We start from the raw sequence: 10,616 nt of genomic DNA on the forward strand, positions 1-10,616 counted from the left end.
TGATAACTCAAACGCGCTCCTTTTCGTTCCCAACACAGCATCAGTCTGGCCCTTTAAGGAGCCTCTCAAAGCCTAAAAAGTAAAACCAGGGTTAGGGTGTTGATGGTACTATGGGTAGTATATAAAAGTGTTCTCGGTAGAACCCCAAGGGTGGGTTCTTGTTAGCACACTTACGACGGTTCTGGATAGAACCCCCAAATAAGGTTTCTCTGTAGAATCTCTCATAGGGGTTTTTGGGTAGATGGTGAAGGTCGAAACCACTGAATAGTCTACAGGTAGGATTTTTAATATACGGTTCTATCAGGAACCAAAAAGGTATTTCCTATGAGTTGTCTTTAATGTCCTTGTTTTTATAATGCGTGCGCATACATGGCCAATAAAGCTGATTCTGATTCTGATGAGGAGAAGCCAAAGAGCACTGCGTTTTTTGTTCTGCTCCAGCACAACCTGATTTGATGGACGACCAGACCAATAGGCACCCACGGCAGAGGGATTTTTCCTGTGTCCACCACCACTCTGAGCAGTAGGATGGCAGTTATCACCACCGTGTGTCAGAACATAATCATCAGCCAATGCGACGCCTTCAGCTGCTGTCTTAATCTAACATTACTTAATGCAGGTTGTCTACAGAAGTGTATATGATGTTACATAAGCCTGTGCTGAACGTAGAGACGATATGCATTCATTTAATATCCACATTTCAGTTCCACATACTTATATTCATTATATGTAATTGTAAAGCATTTTTAGCAATATAAAATGTTTAGGATGCAGGATCAGTTCACTGCTGTTCTTTTTCCTCATTCTTCCATTCATTCATTCAAATATATATTTTAAAAGAATTGTATACTGAAATTGTTTTATTTAGGGATCCACAATGTTAAGGCTCTAAAGAGAATATCTAAAAACATTCTTTATTTTAAGACGGTGTAGACTGAAGCTGACAGACAAATACCGGTCAGGTAATTCTCTGCATTATTGTCCATACCGTCTGTGGCCATATGATGCCTTACAATACCCTTTTTTTCTCTAATGCAGCACACTTTACTTATCTATGAGGCAAAGAGAAGGATTCTGGTGTGTTGAATCACAAAGTGCTTCTTTAAGCCTTTTTGTCAATATCATTATCTGAGAGAAGTAACTGCTGTATTTTGGAATAAGATACATTGTAGCTCAGTTATGCAACAAAGGGTGAATCTCGTCTTTATTCAATTATTCCTTCACCTCTGGACAGTTCAATATTTGTAAACCTGCACCGCTCCCCCTAAAACTAAAGAGAAATCCAGTTTTCCACCGTGATTGCTGAAACATTATTGTGGCTGTCATTGTCCGAATTTTAACATATTTGTGTCTTCTAAAATGCCAGGCATCAAGGAAGACTGGAGGAGACCCTTTCTTAAAATTGTACATCGCCGTTCAGCCAGGCATCTCATGCCCCTTATAAAGAGGCACATTTGGCGGGGAAGGTTAATCATTTCAGATGGATGGAGATCTTACCGCCGTTTCAGGACAAAGGTTACAATCACTGTCCACTATCAAGACATTTTTGTTGACCTTTAGGTTGTTTGCAAGCCAATTACATGAAGACTGAGAGGGAACCACACCAAACGTATGTTGAAAGATCATTTAGATATAATTGAGTGGACTCATTGGCATGAAAACCATCAGAGAAATCAACCCTTTGGAATGCTTTGCATGACATCAGGATATTAGTATACAGCATTAGTATACAGCATGTGTGAAATGTGAAACCAAGTTGATATTAACACTACTAAAACTAACAGCATTTAGATCACACTGAGACCTCTCTCCAAGAAATTACGTTTCTATTCTACAGCACTTACTGACAAATACTTACTGTTACTTTTTTAAGTGATTTAACCAAGACTGTAAGTTGTCAGACCAGTCTTTTAGTTGATATCTTTTACATTTGTCAGTGCCCCTTCGAAAATTGAAACAAGTTATATTGCAATAATATTATACAGATTATAAATTGAAATGAGAGGATATTGAACCTCAGTGCTGACGGCCTGTGACTAAAGTAAAGTTGACAGAGAGAACGACAGAGAAAGAGAACAGGCTGCTGGGAATCTGTGCAAAGCCTCAGGGAGAGAACAAACACTCAACCATATGCAAATATGCACATGCTCATATACTCTGTGTTCACGCTGCCTGCATCACAGCCATCCGATCAGCAGGAGGCTGTTCCTACACACAGAGGTAGAGGTGAGCGTGTCCAGAAACATGGCTGTTGTGTGGGTGGCGAACAAGGAAATCTGTGATCAGACAGTGTTAACACATGCATGCAGTCAAATCACAGGCGCGGATGAAGCAGAGCTGAGTAGTCATATAGTAGTAGTAGTAGTAATATAGATCCATTTTACTGTCAGTGTCTTCAAACAAAGACTTCTGCCAGTTTGTTCTTTATTTTTCACATAAACATAATCATATTTGATACTTAATTTTTTTATTCTCACACCATCCAGCTTAACCCCCAAAACCATCTGATTTAACCCAGAACCCACCCAAAGAGGAAGAAATAACGTTTATATACGTGTGTATCCTCACACGTCCTCAGCACAAGAGCATAACCAGACACAGACACAAACTAAATACATATCCAAACATACATGTGCACCAACACACATAGTACATGCATACATGTGGTGCAGAAATATGCACAAAATAAACCTTTTTGCATCACAAAAATCTGTGTACATGCCTTAATCTGCAGTATCTGCATTACAAAATATTCCAACACATTTACTCAAGGCTATGCATGTGCACATGCACCACCGCTTCTCTCTCTGGTCTGTTTCACCTCTGATGCTGGGTGTGGTTGAGCATAGAGAAGTGTGAACACTGTACTTACACACCCTGTAGTTCACCTCTACATCAGTGCAGCAGGGTGAGAAGTCAAACCACTGGGGGTCAGCAAAGACAAGATTTTCAGGGGAGTCTGAGAAAGTCTCGACAGTTTGATAATGAGTTCAGAAGGCCAGATGTATTGAGCTAAGGATCTTCAGTATATAAAAGTATATGAGGAAAAAATAGGTTGGTCTATTTCTACATTGTGCACCAGAATCAAAGCAAAGGTTGTTCCAGGGACTGGTTAGCGCTGAGATGTGGAAGATATTCACTGATTAGTAGTCTCTCAAAAAAGGCCTGGAGGCAAGTTCAGATCCATATAAAGCTGTCAAGAGTGGTGAGCTGCCCAGTTAATGGGGTCTATGCAGCAATCCAAAATGGACTCATCAGCCCCCTGCTGAGACTGGCCAAGTGAGACTTAGGGCTCCATTACCCTATCAATCCTTCCGCTGGGGTTCCTCCACCTGTCTAACTGCAGTCAGGCTCCAGGGGAGCGAGGGCACAAACACAGCTGAATAGCCCTGATTATATACGCCTCTGCACAAGCATTGCACTGCTCCAATTATAGCTAAGCACGCACAGCAGAACATTCATTCACATTCAGTTGATTTCATTCAAATCATTGATCCCAGTCATTTGTTCCTCAGATGTGACGGAGGTGGTGTAGCTGTGTGTCCTCTAATCAGAAGACTCTGGACTCTCACAGGAGGGTGAAGGACGCTGGGAGGTTACTGCAATTATTTTACATTGCTCCACAAAGTGCACCCATTGCCATCTCATACATAATTCATAAGCAGGCTTCTTAAATCAGGGATAGTGCACCATCGACCACAAACCAACCCAGAAAACTATGACTGGTTTAGAAGTAAACATGATACACTGAGTACATAATACCGCCGCATCTGACGCAAAGGTTCAAAACGCCTAACTTGCATCCTGCTGCCTATTGCAGAGGAATTAAACCTCCATCTGATCTGGCACATGGCTGCTCTAATGAGAACTATGATGACCCACAATGGCTCTGGGATGGAGAGCTGTCTCTTTGTGAGATGGATTACACCGTTTTAATGGACCATTCCTCATTGAATGGATCACAGCAGTAAGTCTGTGGCCATGTTTCCCATGTGCAACTCCAGAGATGAGAGAGGTTACTATACATAATGACAAATTGATTGAACACTGACACTTAAGTCAGAGCCTTAAAATAACTACAGTATACAGTGGTACATAATACAAGAGGGCAATCTTAATGAAATGGTTAACAACACAAGATACAATTGAAAGGGAGAAGGGTTACAAACTCATGAATGGGTCAGGTGCAGGTTGAATACGCATCAGCAGCTCCACGCTATATACAGTACATCTGGTGAATGGAATGACTGCATCGTCACAGCGGTGCATTTTTAAAACTATGATAATCTGGTCATATCTCTCGTCCAGGCGCAGTCTCACTCCTTTATCCTCTCACTGCATTTCTAGCACTCATAGAGCTGGAGTTACATTTAGTAACTCCTACTTTTTTTCTATATTTAATTCTTGTGGCGGGCAAAGACCAAAATGAGTGCAAGACTTCATAAAAATGGTCTACAGACCTGGGAAACAGACACACACAGCTCCAGCTCAAACTCTTCACTCTGTGTATAACTCCCTGAGGACTGTTCTCTCTGATCCAAACCCACGCCCATGTGTGCCACATGTGTGCCAAGGAAGCTTGGCCACAAAATTTCCAAAAGTGTGTTTTGCACACTCCCGACACAGTGGGCACAGTGGGGTTCACAAAAATAGAGCCTCTAGTGTCCCCTAACCATCGACCTGTGGAGGTAAAGAGATACAAACAAACAGTACTGTCAGCTGCTGATTCAGAGGACAGACAGGATGGACATCTGAAACATGAAGCATCATTCATGTTGAATAAAACACCACAAAGTAAGAGGTCATCAGCCCGTGTATGTCTGTATGAGTCAGCAGCAGCGGAGCCTGTTAGTTGTGTGTTATACTGCAGATTTTTCAGCTATATGTTCTTAACATTAAAGTGTGTGCACCATAGCTGTCACATGTATGTATCAAGAGCAGCCCCCTGCTGAAAATATGACCAATAAAAAGTGTATTTGTTTATGCACTGTATAAACATGTGCATTAGTTTTTCTCTGCATGAAACAAATGGATGTTTAAGAGCGTGTGAAAAGTGGCAATCGCATGAGTCTCATGGTCAATGCGTAAGAGCTGACAGAGCTGGTGGAGGAGCCCAGTTTGTTCTCAAAAAAAAAATAGAGGATTATTATTTATGATCATGAGTGAATAAGCAGTGTCAGGGCCAGTGTAGTGTTTGGGATACAACAAAAGTTAGAAAGGAGGCGGCTCAGGGCACAACAGAGTAATGCTTTCCACTTTCAGGGATTCACTTAATAATGAATGAAGAAGGACCCTTTGCATGTATTACGGCTCTATTTAGTGTGGACAAGAACAGACAGGTGACATCAACAACTGGAAAAAGGTGCATACAGATGGTGAGAGGAAAAAGCGTGTCATAGCCCTTTCAGACACAACGCAGTTTGAGCTGAGTTTGGCGAAAAGCTGTCGAGGCGCGGTGCAAGCCATTGGTGTTAATGTCTTTCAGAGCACAGCGGGGCCGTTGTCGCTTTGTGTCTGATCCATTAGTGCTGCCTTCGGACTTTGTACCTTAAAATAGCTACATTTCTGAATACTTGAGGTGCTATAAAAACACATTGGTCCATTATTCCTTCAAGGTGAACCTCACTGAGTATTTATAGATGTGCTGTGACTCTGATACCTGTTCATCCCCAAAACAGAAAAATCTACACATCAGTTTCAGTCTATTTGGCACCTTAATGTGAGCCATGGATTCTCAAATTCACCCCAAATAAAGTGGAAGCACACTGCTATAATACAAATTAAGATTTTGTTTACAATGCATTAATAAATTGATTACACTTTTCTCCAGTATTTAAAAAGCAGGCTTCAATAGAAGGCTTCAGTAGAGACCAAAAAAGATATAAACAGTTACAAAGTCACAAGCTTTGTTTATTGTCAATCTAAACACAGATTACACAACAACCTGCAAGTTGTAGTCCCTTTATGCTACACAGGAAATAACAAAAAAAACAAAAAAAATGTTATGTTGGTTAATAGGTGTGTAACAATAAACGTATTCGTGTTATTCGGTACGCATTATGAACCAAACAATACGTTTGAATAATACTAGTGCATTTGGAAAATGCAGAAGCTTAAATTGTGGGAAATATAATGCGCTCAACGAGGCAAACCACCCGACGTAACAGACAACGTGCTGTCTGACACTCCCACCACGGAAGAACAACATTCTACTCTGCTGAGCCACGTCTGTTCTGGGAGAGACACGCTACGCTAAACTAGCTTAGCAGGAAAACCAACAGCAGCACATACGCTACAAACTCTCCCCACAGCGTTTAAGTAGCTACTCCCTACGGACTCAAACAGGGCTAAAGGTATATTTATAGCTGCGGATATGAGACCTACTCTGGAGTGGAAAACCAGGCCGTACGAACATGCTTCACAGCACTCATTCACGAGCCCATTTCTCCAGACCATAATTCCTGCTTTGTAAAAGAAAACTAAAGCCCGAACAGAGAATCAAATGTCCGAAGTTCCCACTGTTCCTCTGACAACAGACGGCCGGACATCACTGACTACACAAAGCTAGCTGACTGTAACGACACATTAGCTCACTGCTGAATGGGAGGAGCCATGTTCTTCAGACACGCCCCCTTGAGAGTCTCACCAGCGAGGATTTGGCATTTCTGCTTTTTTGATGTATTGAAAACGTACCGAACCGTGGCACCACTGTATCGTATTGAACCAAACCGAGCATTTTGTGAACCGTTACACCCCTTGTGGATATGGAAGATGATTTAAGGATTCAACCAGCCTGAGGAAAGAAGCAGCTCTGTAGTCCGGTGGTGCGACAGCGGATACTTCTGTATCTCTTGTCTGACGGCAGCACAGGGACGTGTGGTCAGGGGAGGCAGGATAGCACTGATCTGTGCTATAAATGTAATTTCTGTATGATTCCAATCATTTCAATCATTTTTATAATCAGAATCTCTGAATGATGTCATGTCCTGTTCAAACAGAGGAGACAGTGAGGTGAGACAGGGACCAGCTGTTCCTCACCTCACTGTGAATCCTCACTAACTGTTGAGTCTGTTTCTGTCTCATTGTTTGTCACCACTGTAATATCTGTAGACTCTTTTATTAGATGTCCTTTCTTTACATAGAATAATGTATTTCACGTCTGTGTAGAACATGTTTAGTGTTGATCTGACATTAAAGCACAGAGGGGCAAACAGTACCTCTGCCTCACTGAAGGGGGCGAGCGAGAGCCCACGGGTCGGGTTCATGCTTGTTCTGTCGTTGCTCTTCTTCTACACTTCTCTTCTTCTTCTACACTTTTCTTCTTCTTATATTTTGCTTTGACCACAAGAATGTATGATTATATATCCAAGCTTAAAAATATCTAAAAAAACAAGGAAATGTGACCAAATCATCATCAGTTCAACGTCGGACAGGTAAAGTAACCTTTTATGTGTTTGTTGTTCTCTTTATACATCCGTATGAAACGCTCCCGGTGGAGCAGGTTGGTGGAGCATGTCGGTGGAGCAGGTCGGTGGAGCAGGTCGCGTCGCACACGCTCCCAGTGGAATCAGACATGTACCTTAATGTGTGTGTAAAGAATGCTGTTATGAAATATGAAAAACAACCAGTACTCAGTGTGTAAGCTGCCAGTTGAATGGTGATGGAAGCTTCTCTATTGGGTTGATATATTTGTAAATCTGACTCATGTAGAGTCAGAGCTTCACCAGACACGAGCCTCACCGCACGTCACTGCGGCAGCAGGGTGAACAGGCCGTAGCTGGGGTGGGTATTGTATTTTTGTAATGAGCGTTTTAGAGCATGTAGGCTTCTGTATTATCATCTGTCCTTTATTTATCCGCATACAGAATCAGCATTAATTAGTCGTTCACTTTAAACAGGCTATTTCAATGTAATATGAAAAAAAACACGGAATGAAAGCTTTCCTTTAAAGTTTTTCGATGTAATATTCAGAGCATTAATATAGCACAAACACAGCTGTTCTTGTCTATGTAAAGATAAAGATACAGAGGAGTAGCTGAGCAGAGAATGAAGCCTTTCTCTCTCTCTCTCTCTCTCTCTCTCTCTCTCTCTCTCTCTCTCTCTCTCTCTCTCTCTCTCTCTCTCTCTGTGTGTGTGTTGTTATCTAACCTTCTCTGTGCTTTGTTCACATAGTTTGCTTTAAGTGCATGTTAGTGCATGTGGGCGTGCCCCACTGGTTAGCTCATGGCCGCCGCTCTGATCTGCTCTCATACAGTGGTTACAGCTGAAGGGTAGCGCTCAGCCTCTTCTTCCCTAAACGCTGTTCGCTCCGTCAGCACTGTTGCTGTTGTTTGCACAGTTAGCTGTGAGCCTACTCTGAATTCCTTATTTAGTACCTTTAAAGTTGATCACTGTATTGTGCCATGTAACATGAACATACAGCTAGAGTATAGAACTACAGGGTTGAAAGAGAAGTTCTAAATATTGAGAGGGTAAAAATAGAAAAAAATAGATAGAGACTAACACTCAGGATAACAGAAAAATATTACTAACATTATTTGGCATGAATTAACAAATGTTGGAGTACAACTTTTCTGTATAATAAACGAGTCTCCAACCAATGTAAGCTGTAATATGCCTGTAGCCAACATTAATAATTAACATGGTCCTTCTCTCGATTTAATGTTATTAAGTTAACCATATTGTCGTGGCAAACAGCTCACTTTACAAAGAGTGGAAAGCAAACAAACATCCACTCATCTTTTCAAAATATTCAACGAACACCAATCAAACTTTAATATAAAGTAATATATATCATAATATTGTATATGATTTAATAAAACCTCCACTAATCCGAGGGTGGCACAGTAGCACCTATGTCCGGCTTTGCGATGCTTGTAAAGAATAATCCTGAGAATGCACAGTAATACTTGAGCGTGACCTCCAGTAGATGAACATCGATATCTTTCTCCTTAGGATTTGTCCAGCTGGACAGTGAGAAGATTCTGTTCAGAGAGATTTTAATAACCAAACCAATCTAAAACATGAAAAAGTGAGGGGGACAAAAACAGTAACCCCCCCCAACATATCATTTTGTGACTATATGGAAACAAAATATTGTGATTGTTACTGAAATGCACCTCACACATTGACACACTCAGGTTGGATTATTGATTGATTGAGGAAGCTCCTGCGCCCATGGAAGGGAATGTTGCTGCTCATATACCCGATGACGGTCAGAGAGAACGGAACGTGTAAATAGATATTTCAGCAGTAAGCAGTAGGGCTGGGACGATATGGTTATCTCCCAATTTCACACTAACACAATACTTGGGTGCGTATGTGATTTTATATTACAATTTAATATGATTTTTGTTCATTATTTTTACACTAGACCACTTACACCATGGAAGAAAGTTGACTCATACACCTACAGAGTCCATGACAGAGTTTGTGTGCAGCTTTTGCCATGTCTGGCTCTGTGTTCCCTGTGTGAAACCCAAAGTCTTTTGTTATGGAAAGATACAGTTTCCATACTTTACTGTATGTGTAGTGTTTACCATGCTTTGGATTTAAAATGTGAGGGTGCAGGTCGAATCCAGATGGGCCCTCCCGTTCTGTAAAGTGAAGCTACTGCGGAAGTGTCTTAAAACTTGCATTATATCTACTTGCCGTTAGGGGGCGACTCCTCTGGTTGTATAGAAGTCTAGTCTAAAATGACTCTACTTCTCTCTAGTGACCACCAGGGGGCAACTCCTCTGGTTGTAAAGAAGTCTTGTTGTATAGAAGTCTAGTCTAAAATGACTCTACTTCTCTCTTGATTTATTCCCTCAGTAAACATTGTAAACATGAGTTTATGGTCTGAATCTCTAGTTTACAGTCTTCTTCAATACAGCATGATGTTCATTTAGTACATTATGGTCCATTTAGAGTCAAACAGACCATAAATGTATGCTTTAGAGTGGGGCTACCTTGTGATTGACAGGACGCTCCTTGTCGCTCCTCCACAGTCCAAATACGGTCAATTCTGTTCACGGGTTGCAAAAAGCCAAGATTGGCGACGGCCAAAACGGCGAACAGGAGGCCTCAAAAAGGAAGTCCACAAACCGGTAGGTGACGTCACGACGACTACGTCCACTTTTGCAGTCTATGGTCGTATACCCGCGGATCTATGCCGCTTTCGGCCTTTTTTTTTCTTTCTTAAACCTTATATGGTGTTACATTATTCAAACTGCAACAATAAAAGCTTCCATCTACTTCTGCGTTAACTTGCATGAAGCAAGCATATTGATTCAGGCATTAAAAACATTAATTTCAAACATACTTGTGTGATTTTTTTTTCTGAGTGGGGGGCTGGGTGTGTATAAGACATATTGACAATGTTATGCAGGAATTAATGTCACACCAAATCAAATGAATATGAAAACAGAAATCAAAGCTCAAGCACATGTACAATAGATTTCCTGTACATTTTGATGGGACGAGCACCAGTAGGACAGTGCAGCCTTCTGGAACTCGACGGATTAAAAAGAATGAAATTCAGATAGGAGGATATGACACGTGAAAGGGTCGATACTCTAGGAGAGATGACAGGAGATGTCAGATGGGCAGAAAAATCCCAGAGAAGAAAGGCCATT

Source organism: Cebidichthys violaceus, unplaced genomic scaffold (genome assembly GCF_023349555.1).
Source record: "Cebidichthys violaceus isolate CVI_PGR_0920_01 unplaced genomic scaffold, fCebVio1.0.p SCAF_16, whole genome shotgun sequence".
NCBI classification, from domain to species: domain Eukaryota; kingdom Metazoa; phylum Chordata; class Actinopteri; order Perciformes; family Stichaeidae; genus Cebidichthys; species Cebidichthys violaceus.